Source organism: Myotis nattereri (genome assembly GCF_964212035.1).
Source record: "Myotis nattereri genome assembly, chromosome: 1".
Classification (NCBI taxonomy): domain Eukaryota; kingdom Metazoa; phylum Chordata; class Mammalia; order Chiroptera; family Vespertilionidae; genus Myotis; species Myotis nattereri.
In genome coordinates, this window is record NC_138075.1 from 90,184,732 (window position 1) to 90,206,011 (window position 21,280).

At 43.2% G+C, this 21,280-nt stretch overlaps 2 pseudogenes across 2 annotated transcripts; one reads left to right on the forward strand and one right to left on the reverse strand.

The window, feature by feature from the left end:
* The first annotated feature begins 14,904 nt into the window (after nucleotides 1-14,904).
* On the forward strand, nucleotides 14,905-15,852 carry LOC308524185 (ADP/ATP translocase 2-like; annotated as a pseudogene). The gene has a single exon. The product of its transcript is annotated as an ADP/ATP translocase 2-like (transcript).
* A 3,949-nt stretch (nucleotides 15,853-19,801) lies between these two features.
* Nucleotides 19,802-20,703, reverse strand: LOC308524253 (14-3-3 protein sigma-like; annotated as a pseudogene). Its single transcript has one exon. The product of its transcript is annotated as a 14-3-3 protein sigma-like (transcript).
* Between the last annotated feature and the right edge of the window lie 577 nt (nucleotides 20,704-21,280).

The window sequence follows — 21,280 nt, forward strand, 5'->3', positions numbered from 1 at the left end:
AAAGAGAAAGTGTCTCTCTTCTTTACTTCTCTAGTTGTGGGACTGCTATTCAGCCAGATTTCAGGTGGTTCTGAATGATGGTTGTTCTGTATTTTACTTGAAATTTTGATGTGGTTGTGGGAGGCAGTGAGTACCACATTTACCTACACTGCCATCTTGGTTCTCTCAAATGTTTGTCTTTGCTGAGGTCTCCATGGGTGTTTTCCTGGTGGAGGGTGCACACCAATTATGGGAAGTCAGCCTGGTCAAGTCAGAAGTTCCACCCCCAGCCCTCAGTGAGCATGTTTGCCGTGGGCTGCAGTGTGGGCCCACCCTTCACTATTAGTGCCTCTGGCTAGACTTCCTGACCTCTGTGACCTCCCGAACATCCTCAGGAAGGTCCTTGTTGACCAGATGGCCGGGGGCTCTCCTATCCTGGGATGGGCGTCTGGTACTTATTGGTTCATGGCTGCCTAGAGGGCCAAACCCTGAGCAAGAGCTGCCAGGAGCTATGGGACAAGTACTGGGAATTCTATAAGGCTGACTGGTTCCATAGCTGAAGAACTTTCTCTTAGTAACCCCTCAACCCCATTCCAACCCACTTACATCAATGGCCTGACACTGGGCTGGGACTGTACCTTTCCTACCAGAAGTACCAGATTCTGGGCCCCCTGAAGCCTCCAGGCTGAGTGGCCCTGTGCACCATGCAGACTGAGCTGTCCTGTTCCTGAATCGGATGCCAGACAGGGCAGGACTGACTTCGAGGTGACCAACTGCAAGGGCAGGAAGGATGTGCCCCGAGGCAGGCCTGGCAGGTCCTGGGCCTGGTCCCAGCCCCTTCCTCATTCTGCACTGTCTGGGCGGCCATTTATCAGCCCACTGCTGAGCCTCGGACAGCCTTCCCCAGCCCTCTCACTGGAAGCCAGAGACCAGTGATGGAGATGTCTGTCCTCAGCACTGGGCCCCAGCCAGCCAGCCAGTTCCAAGCCCCAGCCCCTCAACACTACTGTGGGCTGGGCCCTGGCCCGCCTTCTCAGAGCAGGACCTCTCCTTGAATCAGTCCCCAGGATCCCAAACCTTAGGCTGTTGCCAGTCTCATTCTCTAGTCATGGACTGTGGAAATTCTATTAAATTCTATGTAATTGAAAAAAAAAAAGTATCTTCTTTTAGTCTGATCATTTGGAGGGGAAGTACAATATCCTCTTTTATCATTGTATTGTGCACACTGGGACCTGTGGTGCCTAGAATATGCATTTTATCTTTTCTAGTAAATTTATATTTAACATATAAGAAACTTATGCTTTTCATTACTTCTGTTACTGTTGAATAATCAATAATTATTAGACTACTAGAGGCCCAGTAGTCTGTGCACTCGCGGGGGGTGGGGGGTCCCTCAGCCCGGCCTGTGCCCTCTCACAGTCTGGGACCCCTTGGGGGATGTCCACCTGCTGGCTTAGGCCTGCTCCCTGGGGGATTGAGCCTAAGCTGACAGTCAAATATCCCTCTGGCAGCCCACCCGGGAGCCCTCAGGGGATGTCCACTTGCCAGCAGGGAGCAGGACTAAGCTGCAGTTGGACATCCTTAGTGCTACTGAGGAGGCAGGAGAGGCTCCCACCACCATCGCTGTACTGGTAGCCATCAGCCTGGCTTGTGGCTAAGCAGAGCTCCCCCTGTGGGAGCGCACTGACCACCAGGGTGCAGCTCCTGCATTGAGTGTCTGCCCTCTGGTGGTCAGTGTATGTCATAGTGCCCAGTCATTCCAAGTCTTTCTGCTGTTAGGGTCAATTTGCATATTACCCTTTTATTATATAGGATAGAGGCCTGGTGCATGGGTTGGGGCTGGCTGGTTTGCCCTGAAGGGTGTCCTGGATCAGGGTGGGGGTCCCGCTGGGGTGCCTGACCAGCCTGGGTGAGGGGCTGAGGGCTGTTTTCAGGCTGGCCACACCCCCTTCAGGGAGGGGGGTCCTGCTGGGGTGCCTGGCCGGCCTGGGTGAGTGGCTGATGGCTGTTTGCAGGCTGGCCAAGCCCCCCAGTGGGGACCCTCACCCCATGAGGGTGTGGCCAGCCTGGGTGAGGGGCTGATGGCTGTTTTCAGGCTGGCCACAGCCCCTTCAGGGTCAGGGGGTCCTGCTGGGGTACCTGGTCAGTCTGGGTAAGGGGCTGATGACTGTTTGCAGGCTGGCCACAGCCCCCAGCCACCCAAGCTCCCAGTGGAGGCTGGCTGGAATAAAGTATCTGGGATTTCTTTATCTTCTATAATTGAAACTTTGTTGCCTTGAGCAGAGGCCTCAGCTGGCCAGGGCAGGCAGGAAGCTTGGCTTCGTCCATCGCCGGGGCAACCAAGCTTCCTGCTTGGTCCAGCTCCGTGGCTGCTGGCCGCCATCTTGGTTGGGTTAATTTGCATATAGTCGCTCTGATTGGCTTATGGGTGTGGCTTGCAAGTGTAGCAGAGGTACAATCAATTTGCATGTTTCTCTTTTATTATATAAGATAATATCAAGTATTTTATATTATAAAATTAAATATTAAAATATTACATATTTAACAAACTAACATTTATCATTAATATTTATTTAATATTGTTAATAGTAATATACAATCAATTGTTCAATTTATAAATCAATATTTATTATATAAATTAATATTTATTTTAATTGATATTTGTTATTAATAAAGCAATATGAAATAGTAATATTAAATATTTTATTAAAAATAAAAGTAGGAGGCTAATACTTTTCCCTTTTTTCATAGAAATGATATAGTAATAATTTTTACCACATGCTTTAAATTTTGTACTCTAATTGTAAGTAACAGGAAATAATATAGTGTTTACTCTAACCATTTGAATTAAAAACAATACCAGATGTTCATTAATATATTTAGCATACTCAATATAAAAAAATTCTACAAAGAAAACTACTTATTTAAAGAAATGTTAGAAGTGAAAAGTACATCTTACATATATTTCCTGCCAATACCACAATTACATCGTTTCTATCTTAAAGAAGCAAATATCATCTGTGTTAAATCTAGATGTACCATTTTTTACAGATCCTTGCATCTTTAAAGGTGGCTGTCCCAAATAAACTTAATGGGTAATCTTTAACTCATTCTAGAAAAACCTGTTCAGTTCTTTTCCAATGAAATTGCAATCTAAAACTAAGTATCCCCTTAGAAATAGAATAGAAGAGTGAAGATAAAAAAGGAAATGATCCAAAATGTGACTCATTCCTTTGCTATGAGGTTTTAAAGAAACATGCAAAGAAGAGCAGAATATAGATTTGCATGTCGTGGTGTAAAAAAATTACCTTAGTTATAAAATGTATAATACTTTGCATGAAATACTGCAATTTTTTAAGAGAGTAATCCGAAAAATTATTTGAATCACACCAAGTTTCTTAAAAAAAATAAAAAATAGCTCTTAATCTTTTCCCAAACTTTTCCTAGAACTATAATAGTAGAATGAGAAAAATATATTGAAAAGTGTTTTCCCTGCATTGTAATAAAATCCCCAATTATCAGTTTATTATTCTAGCAAGACATGTTACTGTAATTCAATTTTTAGTCCTTTTTTCTTTCATATACCATGTTCCAAAATCAATTACAATACTCTGAAATATAAATTGTGGTGAATAAGTATTTGGAATTGATTTTTCTTGTAAAATGTTTTATATAAGTTAGAAGTACCCTTAAGTGGTTGGGGCAGTTTTTCATCTATTTGACTTTTAGAAGAAATTAAAATACTTTGTTATGACATTTTTGTCATAATGTTTCCCTTTGTAAAGTGGGAATAGAGTTTTTTGCTACCATAACCAAAAGTGTCAGGATGAATATTTTAAACATATTATTCTCAGAGAAAAAATGCAGCAGAATTAGCAGACCTATTGTGCATCTTGTCCCAGAGCAAGACTGGAAATACAACTAAATTGGAGAACATTCACCTGGAATTACCAACTGAGGTCCATCTGAGGAGGAGACTTATATCAAGGAAGGACAGAAAGCACCCGGGGACCAGTAAGAAGGGTGAGGTCAGAGAGGAGCTGACCCAGCTCCCAGGGTGGCAGGCTGGCAGGCTGGCAGGCGGAGAGAGAGAGAGCGCTGGGCTACGGGAGGGTCTGTTCCCTCACAAGATAGAGGCTCGGAACCCAGGCTGGGCTCCACAGCCCCGAATACCAGAGCTGACACCCACGACCCACGTAACATCCAGCCATGAAAGGCGGCAGGGCTGCTGGCTGCAGTGGAGCCTGGAAACTATAGACCAGAGTCATTCGGAGAGAAAGCCACAGTTTTGTTTTTGTTTTGTTTTTCCCTTCAGAGCCCAGGAGTTTTCATTTGCAGCTACTCACCCGAGGCTTTGGTGTAGGAGGGGAGACAAGGACTCGAGGTGCCTAGGGAGAGGCTGGGGTTAGAGGCATTGCAGGGAGACTTGGAAAAACAGCGGCCAGGAGCATTTGGTCAGAGGCCCCCAAGCTGAAACACTATTTTTCCTGAGAGGAGCTATTAGCTGCTCCCAGAAGACACAGGGAAGGAAAATTAAAAAAAGCCGCCCTAGGACCTAGTCAGCGGTCGGCAAAATACCACGTGCGGGTACTCATGTACAGTGCGACTGAAACTTCGTGGCCCATGCCCAGAAGTCGGTATTTTGTGGCAGAGCCACACTCAAGGGGCCAAAGAGCCGAATGTGGCTCGTGAGCCACAGTTTGCCGACCACTGGCCTAGGTGATACAGGAGCCCTGCATGCTGCCCCCTGCATTTTGAGCTTTTCACAGGAAACAAGAGCAGAAGCCAAGCTTACAGGTTTGAACAGCCTCAAGGAGCCTCAGTGACTGGATATGGGGAGGGGCCGTCTGCCCCACTATCCTGGGAACCAGAATGATACTTTCCTTGCATGGGAAAACTGATAAAAATTCCAGGTTTCTAGCCGACCCCATTGGTCTCCAAACAAGGATGTCTGTCCAGCCAAGATCAGATTAATGCAGTGGTTCTCAACCTTCCTAATGCCGCAACCCTTTAATACAATTCCTCATGTTGTGGTGACCCCCAATTTCATTGTTACAAATTGAACATAATTAAAGCATAGTGATTAATCACAAAAACAATATGTAATTATATATGTGTTTTCTGATGGTCTTAGGTGACCCCTGTGAAAGGGTCGTTCGACCCCCAAAGGGGTCGTGACCCACAGGTTGAGAACCGCTGGATTAATGTTTTGGGCCACTTGCAGAGGGGTAGCTCTGGGACAGGGAAACACACCCACCACATTCCCTGATCTGAACAGCACCTCCCCCACCTAAAGCCCTTTGAGAAACAGATTTTTGAGTGAGTAAGATTGACGGCTGGATAGTAGGCAAAGGCAGGCAGAGGTGAAGCCCGGGGAACCAGGGGAAGTTTGCTGATCCAGCCCTGGACCCCCAGCTGCGAACAAACCTACTTAGAGGGCAGATTGACACTGCTTGTTTGTAGCCAAGGCGTGTGGAGACAGACACAAACACTGGATCGTGGATCGGTGGATTGCTTGGAGCTTCAAGCAGGTTGCTGAAAGCCAAAAGACAGTGCCTGACAGTGGCTAGCAGTTAAGTACTTAACAGGAAGCCCAGAATGGGCAGACAGAACAGAAGAGTGGGATCCAAAGCAAGCTCCCCTGGGGCACTATACTCAGCTGAAAAGAATACCGCTTCACTTTTTTTAACTTAAAAATTTTTATTTCTCTCCCATTTTTCTTTTTTCCTTCCTTTTTCTTTCCTTTTTTTCCAGCGGGTGCGAGCAGGGCTATCACTGGCAGCGAGTGTGAGTGCCGGGTGGGACCACAGCGCGCAGGAGCAAAGAATTTTCAGTAACCACCAGAGGTTCCCCCAATAACAGTGACTGGTGCCCTGCCTTGGTCTGGTGCCCCTGCTCACCTGCTCCACCATCCTGCCGTGGCCGATACCCGCCATATTCCGTGTGCACCCCCTGGTGGTCAGCGCAAGTCATAGCGACTGGTTGTTCAGTTGTTCCGCTATTCGGTCTATTTGCATATTAGGGTTTTATATATATATATATATACTAGAGGCCTGATGCATGAAATTTGTGCAAGAGTAGGCCTTCCTACCCCTGGCTGCTGGTACCAGCTTTCCTCTGGCACCCAGGACCAGGCTTCCCTCACAGTCCTCCTGGCTTCGTCCGGAGGGTCATCTGGAAGGACGTCTGGTCTAATTAGCATATTACACTTTTATTATTATAGATAGAGTACCCTTTTTTCTTGTTTTTTGTTTGTGCTTCTTTCTTTCTTTCTTTCTTTCTTTCTTTCTTTCTTTCTTTCTTTCTTTCTTTCTATCATTCTTGCTCTCTTTTCTTTTCCCTAATTCTCTCTTCTCTGATGGTTGCTTTTGTTGGTGCTGTAGTGCCGGAAGCCGGTCCATCCTTGCTGCTTGACACAGTCGCTGCAGGAAAGAAACATCTGCACAGCATATGTTTCAAGGGATCTGGCGTATATAGCATACTGTTCTTAATATGTTTGCTCCCCTTAGCGCTATGTGTTTTAACCAAGGTCACCTCTCTGAGAAAGGTTGTTTCCCCAGGTAGGGATTTTCCCCTGAAGTCAGGGAGGGGATAAAACTCCTTAACTAAGTGCCAGGCGGGTAGTTAATCACTTTAACTACAAACAATCACGCTTAAGCTACATAATAATCTTTACTCCCTGGAATGGAGATAAGAAACGCCCTAACCTTTGCAATAGAAATTGACAGGATTAAAATCAACTGGTATAAATACGGATGTAACAAGACAATAAACACCAGAACTTCGCTGGAGATCCAGACCAGAACTTAGCTGGAGATCCTGGCTAGAGATCCTGGCTAGGCTGCGATCAACTGAACGCTGTCTCCATTTCATTCCTTCTTCGCTGACTCTGTCCACACCTCTGGGGACCCCTAGACCGGCTGGGACTGGACCCCAGCACTGTAGGGATCTTGTTTTTTTCTTCTTCTGTTTTGTGTTTTGTTGTGTTGTATTTTGTTCTGTCCAATCAGAACCTCCACAACAACTCCCATGATGTGGTCAGGGGTGAGCCACAAAATCAGCCAGCCTGAGAGGAGACTCCATTCATGAATGGGACAATAGCATTCAAGACCCAACTACAACAGGAAAACCCAAATAACTCAAGTAAGGTGCCTTCCTGGAGCACCCAACTGAGGAGATCAAAGCAATTGCACTACTGGGTTCCACAAAACATCTACTACATAAGACCACCCCACAAAATCTGAGAGGCATAGCAGTTTGATCTAATACACAAACAAAAACAAAGAGACAGAAAAAAAATGGGGGCACAGAGTAATAACCCCAAATGAAAGAAAAGAAGGAATCACCAGAAAATGAAATAAATTAAATGGAAATAAGCATTTTGTCAAATAAAGAATTCAGAGTAGTGGTAATAAGGGTGCTCAAACAATTCAGTGAGAACTACAACCAACTTAATGAGAATTATAAAGGTTTTAATGAGAGTTACATCAACATGAAAAGAGAGCTTGAAACAATAAATAATAATCAATTGGAAATGAGGAATGGCATAGGTGAAATAAAGAATACCCTGGAAGGATTCAACAGTAGAGTAGAAGAAACAGAGGACTGAGTCAATCAATTAGAATACAAGGTAGAAAAAACACCCATTCAGAGCAGCAAATGGAAAAAAAAAATGGGAGGAGAGTCTAAGGGAGCTTTGGGACAACATGAATCCTAACAACATTCACATTATAGGAATACCAGAAATTGCAGAATCTGAGAAAGGGATAGGCAACCTGTTTGAAGAAATAATGTCAGAAAATTTCCCTAACCTGGTTACGGAAAAAGTCACTCAAATTCAGGAAACTCAGAGAGTCCCAATCAAGATGAACCCCAAAAGACTCACACCTAGGCACATATTAATTAAAATGGCAAATATTAAAGACAAAGAAAGAATCTTAAAGACTGCAAGAAAGAGACAGAAAGTTACCTACAAGGGAGTTCCCATTAAACTGTTAGCTAACTTCTCAATAGAGACACTCCAGGGCAGAAGGGAATGGCATGAAGTACACAAGGTAATGAAAACCAAGGGATTGAACCCAAGACTACTCTATCTAGTAAGGTTATCATTCAAAATTGAAGGTTAAAAAAAAATCTTTGCAGACCAAAAAGGCTAAAAGGGTTTATTACCATCAAACCAGCACTGCAAGAAATGCCAAAGTATAAAACGAAGGAATAGAGAGAAAGGTAAGAACACAGGTATAAAGAATAAGAATGGCAATAAATAAGTACCTATCAGTTATAACCTTAAAAGTAAATGAATTAAATGCTCCAATCAAAGGACACAGGGTAGTTGAATGGATAAGAAAGCATGACCCCTGATGGCGGAATAGGTAAACACCAGAGTTTGCTGCCTCACACAACCACTTCAAAAATACAACTAAAAGACGGAACGGACATCACCCAGAACCACAGGAAGGCTGGCTGAGTGGAAATTCTACAACTGGAAGGAAAGAGAAAAGCATACCGAGACCCAGAGGAGGCGCAGTGCGGAAGTAAAATACTAAGGTAAAGAGGCGCACATGGAGCGGGCTGGCGGCTGAGGGCGCAGTTGTCATTTCCAATCGGGAGGGAGTCTCAGGCTCTGAGCTCCAGCTCCCGGTCAGTCTCTAGGGACCCAGACTCATACAGGAGAAGCGGGAATGTCTGGCAGCAGTCAGAACTCAAGGGCAGCTTTCTCTCTGAGGGGCTTGCAGCGATTACGGGGACATTGAGAAGCAAAGTCTCTGAGGGCAAGACTGAGAGCAGCCATAACTGCTCGCTCCACCCGCCCTGTTGATCCCGTGGGACCCGCCCCACCCAAGCCCTGCAGGGAGGCTTTTGCTTGATAGCCTAAGGCAAAGGCAAGATTAGCACCTCCCTAGAGATCCAAGAGCCAGGAAGCCCAGAGGTCAGAGTGGGACCATCCAGTTTGCAGCTCTGTGGAATCATAAAGGACACACTCAGGGGGCAGACTCAGTGAGTACCAAAGCCCCATTGAAGCAAGTCTTGCCCCAGAGGGGTGTCTCCAGCACAGAAGTTCTCCCATTGAAGACACAGCTGATTCTCACAGCCAATTGGCCTGGAGGTCAATTCCTCCCAGTGGTACCTACAACAATCAAGGCTTAACTACAACAAGACTGTGCACAAAGACCACAAGGGGGTGCACCAAGAGTGTCCTCCTCAGGTAATTGTGGAGGCTGAACCACTGGGCCCTAAAGGACACTTAGCACAGAAAACCACTTTATCAACACAGGGAAGCATAAAAAATGTGGAGACAAAGAAAAAGGACACAAATGACAGAAATGGAGGAAAGCAAACTACTGGATATAGAGTTCAAAACCACACTTTTAAGGTCTTTCAATAATTTTCTAGAAACTGCCGATAAACTTAATGAGATCTACAAGAAATCTAATGAGACCCTTGATGTTGTGATAAAGAACCAACTAGAAATTAAGCATACACTGACTGAAATAGAGAATATTATACAGACTCCCAACAGCAGACTAGAGGATTGCAAGAATCAAGTCAACGATTTGAAATACGAAGAAGCAAAAAACACCCAACCAGAAAAGCAAAATGAAAAAAGAATCCAAAAATACGAAGGTAGTGTAAGGAGCCTCTGGGACAGCTTCAAGCATACCAACATCCGAATTATAGGAGTGCCAGAAGATGAGATAGAGCAAGATATTTAAAACCTATTTGAAAAAAAAAAAATAAAACCTATTTGAAGAAATAATGACAGAAAACTTCCCCTACCTGCTGAAAGAAATAGACTTACAAGTTCAGAAAGCGCAGAGAACCCCAAACAAAAGGAATCCAAAGAGGACCACACCAAGACACATCATAATTAAAATGCCAAGAGCAAAAGACAAAGAGAGAATCTTAAAAGCAGCAAGAGAAAGAAACTCAGTTACCTACAAGGGAGTACCCATACAAATGTCAGCTGATTTCTCAACAGAAACTTTGCAGGCCAGAAGGGAGTGGCAAGAAATATTCAAAGTGATGAATGCCAAGAACCTACAACCAAGATTACTTTATCCAGCAAAGCTATCATTCAGAATTGAAGGCCAGATAAAGAGCTTCACAGATAAGAAAAAGCTAAAGGAGTTCATCACCACCAAACCAGTATTATATGAAATGCTGAAAGGTATCCTTTAAGAAGAGGAAGAAGAAGAAAAAGGTAAAGATACAAATTTTGAACAACAAATACACATCTATCAACAAGTGAATCTGAAAATCAAGTGAATAATCTGATGAACAGAATGAGCTGGTGATTATAATAGAATCAGGGGCATAGAAAGGGAGTGGACTGACTATTCTTGGGGGGGAAAGGGGTGTGGGGGATGCGGGAAGAGACTGAACAAAAATCGTGCACCTATGGATGAGGACAGTGGGTGGGGAGTGAGGGAGGAGGGTGGGGTGGGAACTGGGTGGAGGGGAGTTATGGGGGGAAAAAAGAGGAACAAATGTAATAATTTGAACAATAAAGATTTAATAAAAAAATAAAAAAGAAAGCATGACCCACATGCTGTTTGCAACAGACCCACCTCAAAACAAAGGACTCATATAGAATGAAAGTGAAGGGATGGAAAAATTTTTCCAGGCAAATTGAAATGAAAACAGCTGGGATAGAAATACTCATATGTGACAAAATAGACTTCAAAGTGAAGGCCATAACAAGAGATAATTAAGGCAACTTCATAATACTAAAAGAATTGCTCCAACAAGAGAATATAAGTCTGGTAAACATATATGCACCCTATAAAGGAGCATCCAAATATATAAAATAACTTCTGGAGGATTTCAAGGGAGAAATTGACAGCAATACAATTATAGTAGGGGACTTTAACAACCCACTTACATCACTGGATAGATCTTCTAGACAAAAAAAAAAAATCAACAAGGAAACAGTGATCCTAAATGATACACTAGATCAGATGGAATTAATTGACATTTTCAGAACATATCACCCCAAAGCTACAGAATATACATTCTTCTCAAGTTCACATGGGACATTTTCAAAGATGGACCACATGTTAGGATACAAACTAAGTCTCTACAAGTTTAAGAAGATTGACATCATATCAAATATCTTCTCAGATCACAGTGGCATGAAATTAGAAATCAACTACAACAAAAACACTCACAAACATTCAAACACATGAAGGCTAAATAGCATGCTATTAAACAATGAATGTGTTACCAAAGAGATCAAAGAAGAGATTAAAAAATCCTGAAAACAAATGAAAATGAACACACAACAACTCAACTCAAAATTCATGGGACACAGTGAAAACAGTCCTGAAAGTTCATAGCACTACAGGCTTACCTCAAAAAACAAGAAAAACTTTTCATAAGTTATCTAATCCTACAACTTAAATAATTAGAAAGAGAACAACAAGAAAAGCCCAGCATACGTAGAAGGAAATAATAAAGATCAGAGCAGAAATAAATGACATAGAGACTAAAAAAAATCCAAAAAATAAAACAAAACAAAACAAAAACAATAGAAAAGATCAATAAAACCAGAGCTGGTTCTTTGAAAAGATAAATAAGATTGATGAAACTCTAGCCAGACTCATCAAGAAACAGAAAGAGGAACCAAATAAATACAATCAGAAATGAAAGAGGTGAAATAACTGTGGGATCCTTAGAAATACAAAGAATCATAGAGTACTATGAATGATTATATTCCAACAAACTGGGCAACCTGAGTGAAATGGTCATATTTCTAGAAAAATACGATCTTCCAAAAATGAATCAGGAAGAATCAGAAAACCTCAATAGCCAAATAACTACTGATAAAATTGAAGCAGTAATAAAAATTTCCAGTAAACAAAAGCCCTGGTCCAGATGGCTTCACAGGGGAGTTTTAACAAACAGTCAAAGAAGAACTAACATCTATACTCCTCAAACTATTCCAAAAAAATTCAAGAGAAAGGAACATTTCCAAGCTCTTTCTATGAGGCCAGCATAATTCTAATTCCATAATATGATAAAGATATGACAACAAAAGAGAATTACAGGCCAATATCCCTGATGAACATAGATGTTAAAGTCCTCAAAATATTAGCAAATCAGATCCAGCAATACATTAAAAAGATCATACACCATGACCAAGTGGGATTTATCCTGGAAATGCAAGGCTGGCACAATATTTGCAAATCAATAAATGTGATATACCACATAAACAGATTGCAAGACAAAAACCACATGATCATATCAATCGATGCAGAAAAAGCATTTCACAAAATCCAACACCCTTTTTTGATGAAAAGTGAGAATAGAAGGATCATACCTCAACATAATAAAAGACATATATAATAAACCTACAGCCAACATCGCACTCAATGGGCAAAAACTAAAAACCATTTCCCCTAATAACAGGAACAAGACAGGGATGTTTGCTTTCATCATTCTTGATCAACATAGTACTGGATGCTCTAGCCATAACAATCAGACATGAAGAAGAAACAAAAGTATTCACATTGGAAAGGAGGAAATAAAACTGTCATTATTCACAGATGACCTGATATTGTACATAGAAAACCTTAAAGACTCCACCAAAATATTACTAGATTTAATAAATGAATTCAATAATGTAGCAGGATACAAAATTAACATACAGAATCTATGGCTTTTTTATACACTAACAATGAACTCTCAGAAAGAGAAACTAAAAGAACAATCCCATTTACCACTGCAACATAAAAACTAAGATACTTAGGAATAAACTTAACCACAGAGGTAAAAGACCTGTACTCAGAAAACTACAGGAAAAAATTGGAACTATTGGGAAAAAATATAGAGGAAGATATAAACAAGTGGAAGAATATATTATGTTCATGGATTGGTAGAATCAACATAATTAAAATGTCCATACTACCCAATGCAATCTATAGATTCAATGCAATTCCTAGTAAAATACCAACAGCATATCTCCCAGATCTAGAACAAATACTCCAAAATTTTATATGGAACCAAAAAAGACCCCAAAATAGCTGCAGCAATATTAAGAAAAAAGAACAAAGTTAGTGGCATCACAATATCAGATACCAAGTTATAGTACAAAGTTTCTGTGCTCAAAACAGCATGTTACTGGCACAAGAACAAGCATATAGATCAATGGAACAGAACAAATACCCCAGAAATCCACCCAAACTATTATGCTCAAACAATCTACACTAATAAAAGAGAAAGATGCAAATTGACTGTACCTTTGCGATGCCCACCAGCCAACCAGGAGTGAGTATGCAAATTAGCCCACAACAAAGATGGTGGGTTAATTTGCATACATAGGCGCCAAGTAGCTGGGGGTGGGGCGGGAAGCCATGGCAATGACGCAGTCATCCCGCACTGCCCCAGCCGCTCTGGACCTCTGGGCAGCATGGGAAGGCTGAAAGGCGGCTCCGGGCCAGAGCAAAGGTGGTGCTGGCAGCCAGGGAAAGGAAGGCCTATTCTTGCACGAATCTTCATGCATCTGGCCTCTCGTATTTTATACAAGAGGCAAGAACATACAATGGAGTCCAGATAGTCTCTTCAATAAATGGTGTTGGGAAATTGGATAGATACATGCAAAAAACTGAAACTAGACTACCAACTTATACCATACAAAAGAATAAACTCAGAATTGATACAAGACTTAAATGTAAGTTGTAAAGCCATAAAAATCTTAGAAGAAACCATAGGCAGCAAAATCTCAGACATCTCTTGTAGCAATATGTTTATGGGTACATCTCCTAGGGCAAAGAAAACTAAGGAAAAAATGAACATATGGGACTACCTCAAAATAAAGAGCTTCTGCACAGCAAAAGTAACCATCAACAAAATGAATAGGGAGCCCACTGTATGGGAGAACGTATTTGGCAATGGCATATCTGATAAAGGTTTAATATCCAAAATAGATAAGAAACTTAACAAAAGGAAGACAAACAATCCAATTAAAAAATGGACAAAGGACCTAAATAGACACTTCTCCAAAGGGGACATACAGATGGCCAAGAGATGTATGAATACATGCTCACAGTCACTAATCATCTGAGAGATGTAAATCAAAATAACAATGAGATATCACCTCACACCTGTCAGAATGGCTACCATCAACAAATGACAAATGCTGGGGAGGATGTGAAGAAAAGGGAACACTAGTACATTGCTGGTGGGGTGCAGCCATTATGAAAAACAGTATGGAGTTTCCTCAAAAAATTAAAAATGGGACTTCCATTTGACCCAGTGATCCCACTTCTAGGAATATATCCCAAGAAAACAGAAACACCAATCAGAAAGAATATATGCACCCCTATGTTCATAGCAGCACAATTTACAATAGCTAAGATTTGGAAATAGCCTAAGTGCCCATCAGCATATGAGTGGATAAAAAAGCCGTGGTACATTTACACAATAGAATACTATGCATCTGTAAAAAGAAAGAACTCTTACCATCTGCAACTTCATGGATGGACCTGGAGAGTATTTTGCTAAGTGAAATAAGCCAGTCAGAGAAAGATAAGTATCACATGATCTCACAAATATGTGGAATCTAATGAACAAAATAAACTGATGAACAGAATAGATCCATAGACTGTTGAACCTCAGAGAAAGGGATGGGAAGGCAGGGGAGGCTGGGTATGTGGGAAAAGATCAACTAAAGAACTTGTATGCATATATGCATAACTATGGACACAGACAATAATGTGGTGAAGGCCTGGGGCTCAGGGTGGGGGCGGTCTAGAAATCAATGCGGGGGGGGGGAGGGGACATATGTAATACTTTTATCAATAAAGATTTAAAATTTAAAAAATATTATTTTCATAAGTTTTTAACTAAAATGATTTCATAAAATGCTATTTTATTTATGGGTGTGTTATTTTTGATACCAGGAAGTATCCAGATTAAAAAATTCATATGGCCCTTAAACCCTGGAGTCCTGGCCAATTAGGAGCCCAGTCCCAGAATCACTTGTCTCTTCTCTCCTTTCTACATACAGATGATGCTGTGTTGTTTGCCAAGGACTTCCCAGCAGGTGGAGTGGCCATGGCCATCTCCCAGATGGCAGTAGCGTCCATTGGGTGAGTCAAGCTGCTGCTGCAAATGCAACATGGCAGTAAGCAAGGCACTGCAGATAAGCAATATAGACTGCGTGGTTCATATCCACAAGGAGAGGGAGTCCTGTCCTTCTGGCATGATAATCTGGCCAATGTCATCAGATACTTTCTCACCCAGTTTCTCAACTTTGTTTTCAAAGATAAATACAAGTAGACCTTCCTGGGTGGTGTGGACAAGAGAACCCCATTCTGCCACTACTTTACAGGGAATCTGGCATCAGGTGGTACTGCTCATTGTGTTTTGTGTATGGTCTTGATTTTGAACATACCCATCTAGCAGCTGTTGTGGGCAAAGCTGGAAATGAAAGGAAAGCCAAAGGCCTCGGTATTGCCTGGTTAATATATACAAACTTGATGGGATTAAGGGTCTGTACCAAGGCTTTAATATGTCTGGCCAGGGTATTATCATCTACCAAGCTACCTACTTCGTACCCATGACACTGCAAAGGGAATGCTCCCAGATCCCAAGAACACTCACATCTTTGTCACCTGGATGATGGCACAGTCCCTCACAGTGCTGGCTGGGTTGACTTCTGGTTTATTTGTCACTGTTCCCTGCAGCTTGTTGATGTAGTCAGGGCACACAGGAACTGATATTATATACAGAATCATACTCAGTTGCTGGAGGTAGATTGCTCATGATGAAGGAGGCAAAGATTTTTTCAAGGGTGCATGGTCCCATGTTCTCAGAGGCATGGGTGGTGCTTTTGTGCTTGTCTTGTATAATGCAATCAAGAAGGTCACATGAATTGTTTCCTAGTCTTTCCTCCTCCCACCCCCATGAACAGGTCTGTTGTATTATGTAACACAGCGGTTCTCAACTTGGGGGTCATGACCATCGGAAAACACATATAGCATATCAGATATTTACATTATGATTCATAACAGTAGCAAAATTACAGTTATGAAGTAGCAACGAAAATAATTTTATGATTGGGAGTCACCACAACATGAGAAACTGTATTAAAGGGTCGCAGCATTAGGAAGGTTGAGAACCACTGATGTAACATATCTATTTATCAATGGCAACTATTTACTGATTGAAAATGGGAAGCAATAATATTCATCTGACCAGTTTTCTCCTAAAGCCATTTCCATGATGATGATGGGACTCAATTATATTTCTTATTTCAGTCATTCCTGATAACAAATTTCAAAAAATAAAAAAAATCTGAAATATAAAAAAATCACATGTATAACTGGAAATTATGTATTTACTTGCATATATAACAGCATTTGATTATAGTGCCACTGTCACCAATATTCTCTGATGCCATAGAGGTAAATATTAAATATTTAAAAATCTAACTGTTAACAACAGTGATTGTGTATATAGCACTTTTATACTCATATGAACAACAAAGTAAGAACTTAAGCAATTTCTCTTTTTTTCTTTCTTTAGTTTTTAAATATGTTTTTATTGATTTTTTTTTTTTTTAGAGAGAGAAACATCAACTGGCTGCCTCCTGCATGCCCCCTGCTGGAGATCGAGTCCGCAACCCATGCATGAGCCCTGACCGGGAATCCCCAAGGCATGGTGCATGGGATGATGCTCAACAAACTGAGCCACACCAGCCATGGTGTTAAGCAATTTCTTCTGGAGAAAAACAGAAAAATGTCAGTAGATAGTGAAACAAAATATTTTAATTTATTCTAAAAGTTAAAGAGATAAAAACACAGCTCAACCATTTAAGGGTACTTCTGACTTGTAAAACATTTAAAAAAAAAATCAGTTTCAAATGCTTATTCACCACAATTTATATTTCAAGTTTGTAATATTTATTCTTTCCTATAAAAGTAAATATTGTACAAGAAGAGCAATTTAGAAAAAGCCTTTTATGAATATAATGTGCCATGTTTGAACTTTCTAATTCATAACAACATGTGCATTTTCAGAGTATAAATTGTCAGTCAGAGATCCAAGATGGCAGTGGAGTAGGTGGAAGCTACACCCACCTCCTCCCAGGACCAAACTGAAGTACAACTAATACATAGAGCAATCAATCTGAATAACCAACTGAACACTAGCTGAAGAGGAGTCTTAGAGGATTTAGACTTAAGAATTTACAGAAGAAGCCACATTACAGGTAGGAAGTGCGGAAACGCAAGAAGGGCTGGCCCCCGTACCAGGGGCCGTGGCTGAAGTTCCAGAGGGATATCTCAGCCGTAGGGTGGGGGTGGGGGGGTTTGTGTGAGGGTTTCCTCTGATAAGCAGATCTCAAGCCCAAGCCAGGCTCCCAAGCCCAGAGACCAGAGCCTGGAAGAGACACCCACATGACATTTGGCTGTGAAAATAGTGGGGTTTCTGTCTGGAGAGATGGGAGTCTGCTAGAAACTCAGGCACCACTTAAAGGGTCAATGCACAAAATCTCTTTCATAGCCACTCACCCTGGGCTCCAGCTGAAGGAGGGTGGAGCAGACTAGACACCTGGGAAGAGAGACTGGTTTGTAGCTCTAGGGAGAGAGCCTAGGGGACAACCGCTGGGACCCCTGTGCTGAGTCACCCTACTGCACTAAAGACACCATCTTTCTTGGGTAGAGCATCCCCCTCCATGTAGCATCAGCCTGGGGAAAGCAACTGCCCCACCCTTTGGCCTCTGTGTTGACCCATCCTGCAGGGCTTCCGCCCTGGTAAGGAGTCAATGGCCCGGGCTGGATGTAGAGGTCTGGGCAGATTCAAGGGGTGTCAGTGACTGAGTTGTGTAGCTTAGGGAACCCTTCTCATGCATAATCAGGCCCAGAAGAGGCAGCCACAAACTGTGGATCATTTTGTAGCTCCAAATATTTTGCCCAGGGTTAGTCACAGGCAGTGTCTGACATTGACCTGTGTAGAGGCTCTCACAAGAGTCCCCAGAACCAGCACACCCAGTGGCCAGCTTCAGACATCAGAGCAAGGTCCAATTAGCTTCACAAGTGGCATATCCAAAGAGAGATCTTGGCAGGCACCAGATCCTGCTGAGGTGATTTCTGTTTTGTATGTTTAGCATATGCACAGTAGCTTGTACACTATGGTTGGGATTGATCATAAGTTAGGCAGTCTGAGGGTGGGTAGAATGAATGGTCCAATCAAGTCTGAATTACAATAGGAGGGCCCACATAACCCACACAGGGGACATCCCTAGAGCACTTAGCAGAGGTGATCAAGGAGACTGCACCATGGAGTCCCACAAGACACCCACTATGTAAGGCCACCCTACCAAGGCTGGGAGTCATAGAAGATGTAACACAGAGAAACAAATAGAAAGAGGTAGTCAAAATGAGAAGACAAAGAAACATTCCCCAAATGAAAGAACAGGATAAATCTCCAGAAAAAAGAGCTAAGTGAAATGGAGGCAAGCAATTTATAATTGTTATAAGGATGCTCAAAGAAATTAAGGGAAGAATGGATGAAATCAATGAGAACTTAACCAAAGAGATAGTAAACATAAAAAAGGACATAGAAACCATATAAAAGAACCAATTAGAATACAGTATCTGAAATGAGGAATATGCTGGAAGGATAAGCATAAGGTTAGATAAAGCAGAAGATTAAATCAGCAATTTAGAAACCAGGTAGAAGAAAATACCCAATCAGAGCAGCACATAGAAAAAAGAATTACAAGAAATAAAGGTAGAGTAAGGGACCTTTGGGATAACATGAAGCATAACATCTGCATCATAGAGGGACCAGAAAGAGGAGAGAGAACACGGGATTGAGAACCTATTTGAAGAAACAATGACTGAAAACTTTACCCTACTGGGTAAGGGAAAAAGACACACTAGTCCAAGAAGCACAAAGTCCTAAACAAGATGAAGTCAAGAGGCCCACACCTATACATCATAATTAAAATGCCCAGGCGACTTCTGCCTCTTAGTGAGAATCTTAGAAGCATCAAGAGAAAAGCAGTTGCCGAAACCGGTTTGGCTCAGTGGATAGAGCTTCGGCCTGTGGACTGAAGGGTCCCAGGTTCGATTCCGGTCGAGGGCATATACCTGGGTTGCGGGCACATCCCAGGTGGGAGATGTGCAGGAGGCGGCTGATTGATGTTTCTCTCTCATTGATGTTTCTGACTCTCTGTCTCTCTCCCTTCCTCTCTGTAAAAAATCAATAAAATATTTAAAAAAAAAAAAAAAAAGAGAAAAGCAGTTAGTTACTTACAAGGTAGTACCTATACAATTTGACTGTTGGCTGATTTCTCAACTGAAACTTTGCAGGCTAGAAAAGGAACACTCAAAGTGATGAATAGCAAGGACCTACAACTAAGATTATTCTACCCAGCAAAGCTCTTATTTATTTATTTATTTATTTATTTATTTATTTATTGTCACAGGGGAACTTTATTGAGAGGAAACATGGTCACACCCAGCAGACATGGTTTCCCTCTCATTCTGGCCTCTCTCTCTCTCTCTCTCTCTCTCTCTCTCACACACACACACACACACACACACACACACACACACACACCTCACTCTCATCTCCAGCCTCTGCCATGGGGTCCAGTTCTCAGCCACTGGGTGGGACACTCCTCAATTCCTAAGATCCAGAGGCAGCAGGGGCAGGAGGGAGTCAAGGGGGGGGGGGGGGGAAGAGGCGGAAGTCGCCAGGTTCACTGTTCACGGGTAGGGTCTGGAGGGGGCGCAGGGCTGGGTGGAATGACCAGTGGTTAGGAGAACCCGACAGCTACAGGAAGAGTGGGATCCAATGGCTTAAGGGGGCCTCAGCTCTGCTGGTCCCTCTCCATGGAGCCTTTCTGAGCTGGGGCAGAGCATTCAGGGAGAGGGTCGGGCCTCCCACCCCATTCTAGTCCTCTCTGCTGGGGGTGGGTGGGGCTGGAGCGGGCAGGGCAGGGAGGGTAGCAGCGTAGCTCAGCTCTGGGGCTCCTAGGTGCCTCGTCCCTCTCTTCCCCAGCGTTGTTGGCCGTCCACAGAGACAGGCTGTCTCGCAGCAGCTGCAGGATGAGGGTGCTGTCTTTGTAGGAGTCCTCACTGAGCGTGTGCAGGTCAGCCAGGGCCTCATGGAAGGTGGTCTGGGCCAGTGAGATGGCCTCCTCGGGCTATTTGCGATCTCATAGTGGAAAATGGAAAAGCTCAGGGCCAAGCCCAGGCGGAAGGGGTTGGTGGGCGGCATCTCCTTCTTGCTGATGTCCATGGCCTCCTGGTAGGCTGCCTGGGCAGAGTTGATGAGGGCTTCTTGTCATCGCCGGTGACCACCTCGGCCAGATAGCGGGAGTAGTCGCCCTTCATTTTCAGGTAGAAGACCCGGCTTTCGGCATCACCGGCCTCCTTGATGAGGTGGGAGTCCAGCAGGACAAGCACGGTGTCGCCTCCCCCCCGCCCCCCACCCCTCCCGGAGGGCAGTCTCCACCTTCTGCCGGTTCTCTCTCACCGCTGGGCCCTTCTCCTCCGAGCTCTCCTCCTGGCCTTTCTGTTCCACACTGGACAGGACCCTCCAGGCAGCCCTCCGGCCACCCACCACGTTCTTGCAGGCCACGGACAGCAGGCTTCGCTCTTCTCAGGAGAGCTCCCCCCTTCTCACAGCACTCTCCAGGAAGGCTGCCAGGTCCTCACGCGTTCAGCCTGCTCTGCTACCGGGCCTCTGGATCAAACTTGCTCTCGCCATAGCTCAGCTCTGGGGACAGACAGGCAGGCGGCAGGCTAAACGGCTGCCTCGGGACCAAGCAGAATTCTGTCATTTATTTTTAAAAAATATATATTTGTATTGATTTTAGAGAGGAAGGGACAGGGAGAGAGAGAGAGAGAAACATCAATGAGGAGAGAGAACTGGCTGCCTCCTGCACGCCCCCCCCCCCCCCCACTGGGGATGAAGCCTTCAACCTAGGCATGTGCCCCTGGCCAGAATCAAACCCAGGACCCTTCAGTCCACAGTCTGACACTCCATCCGCTGAGCCAAACTGGCTAGGGCGCAAAGATCTCATTTAGAATTGAAGGTCAGATAAAGAGCTTCACAGATAAGAAAAAGCTAAGGAGCTCATCACCACCAAACCAATATTACATGAAATGTTGACGAGTATTCTTTAAGAAGAGGAAGAAGAAGGAGGAGGAGGAGAAGGAGGATGAGGAGGAGGAGGAGGAGGAGGAGGAGGAGGAGGAGGAGGAGGAAGGGGAGGAAGAGAAGAAGAAATAAAAAATATGAAAATAAAATGGCAATAAATACATATCTATCAACAATTGAATCT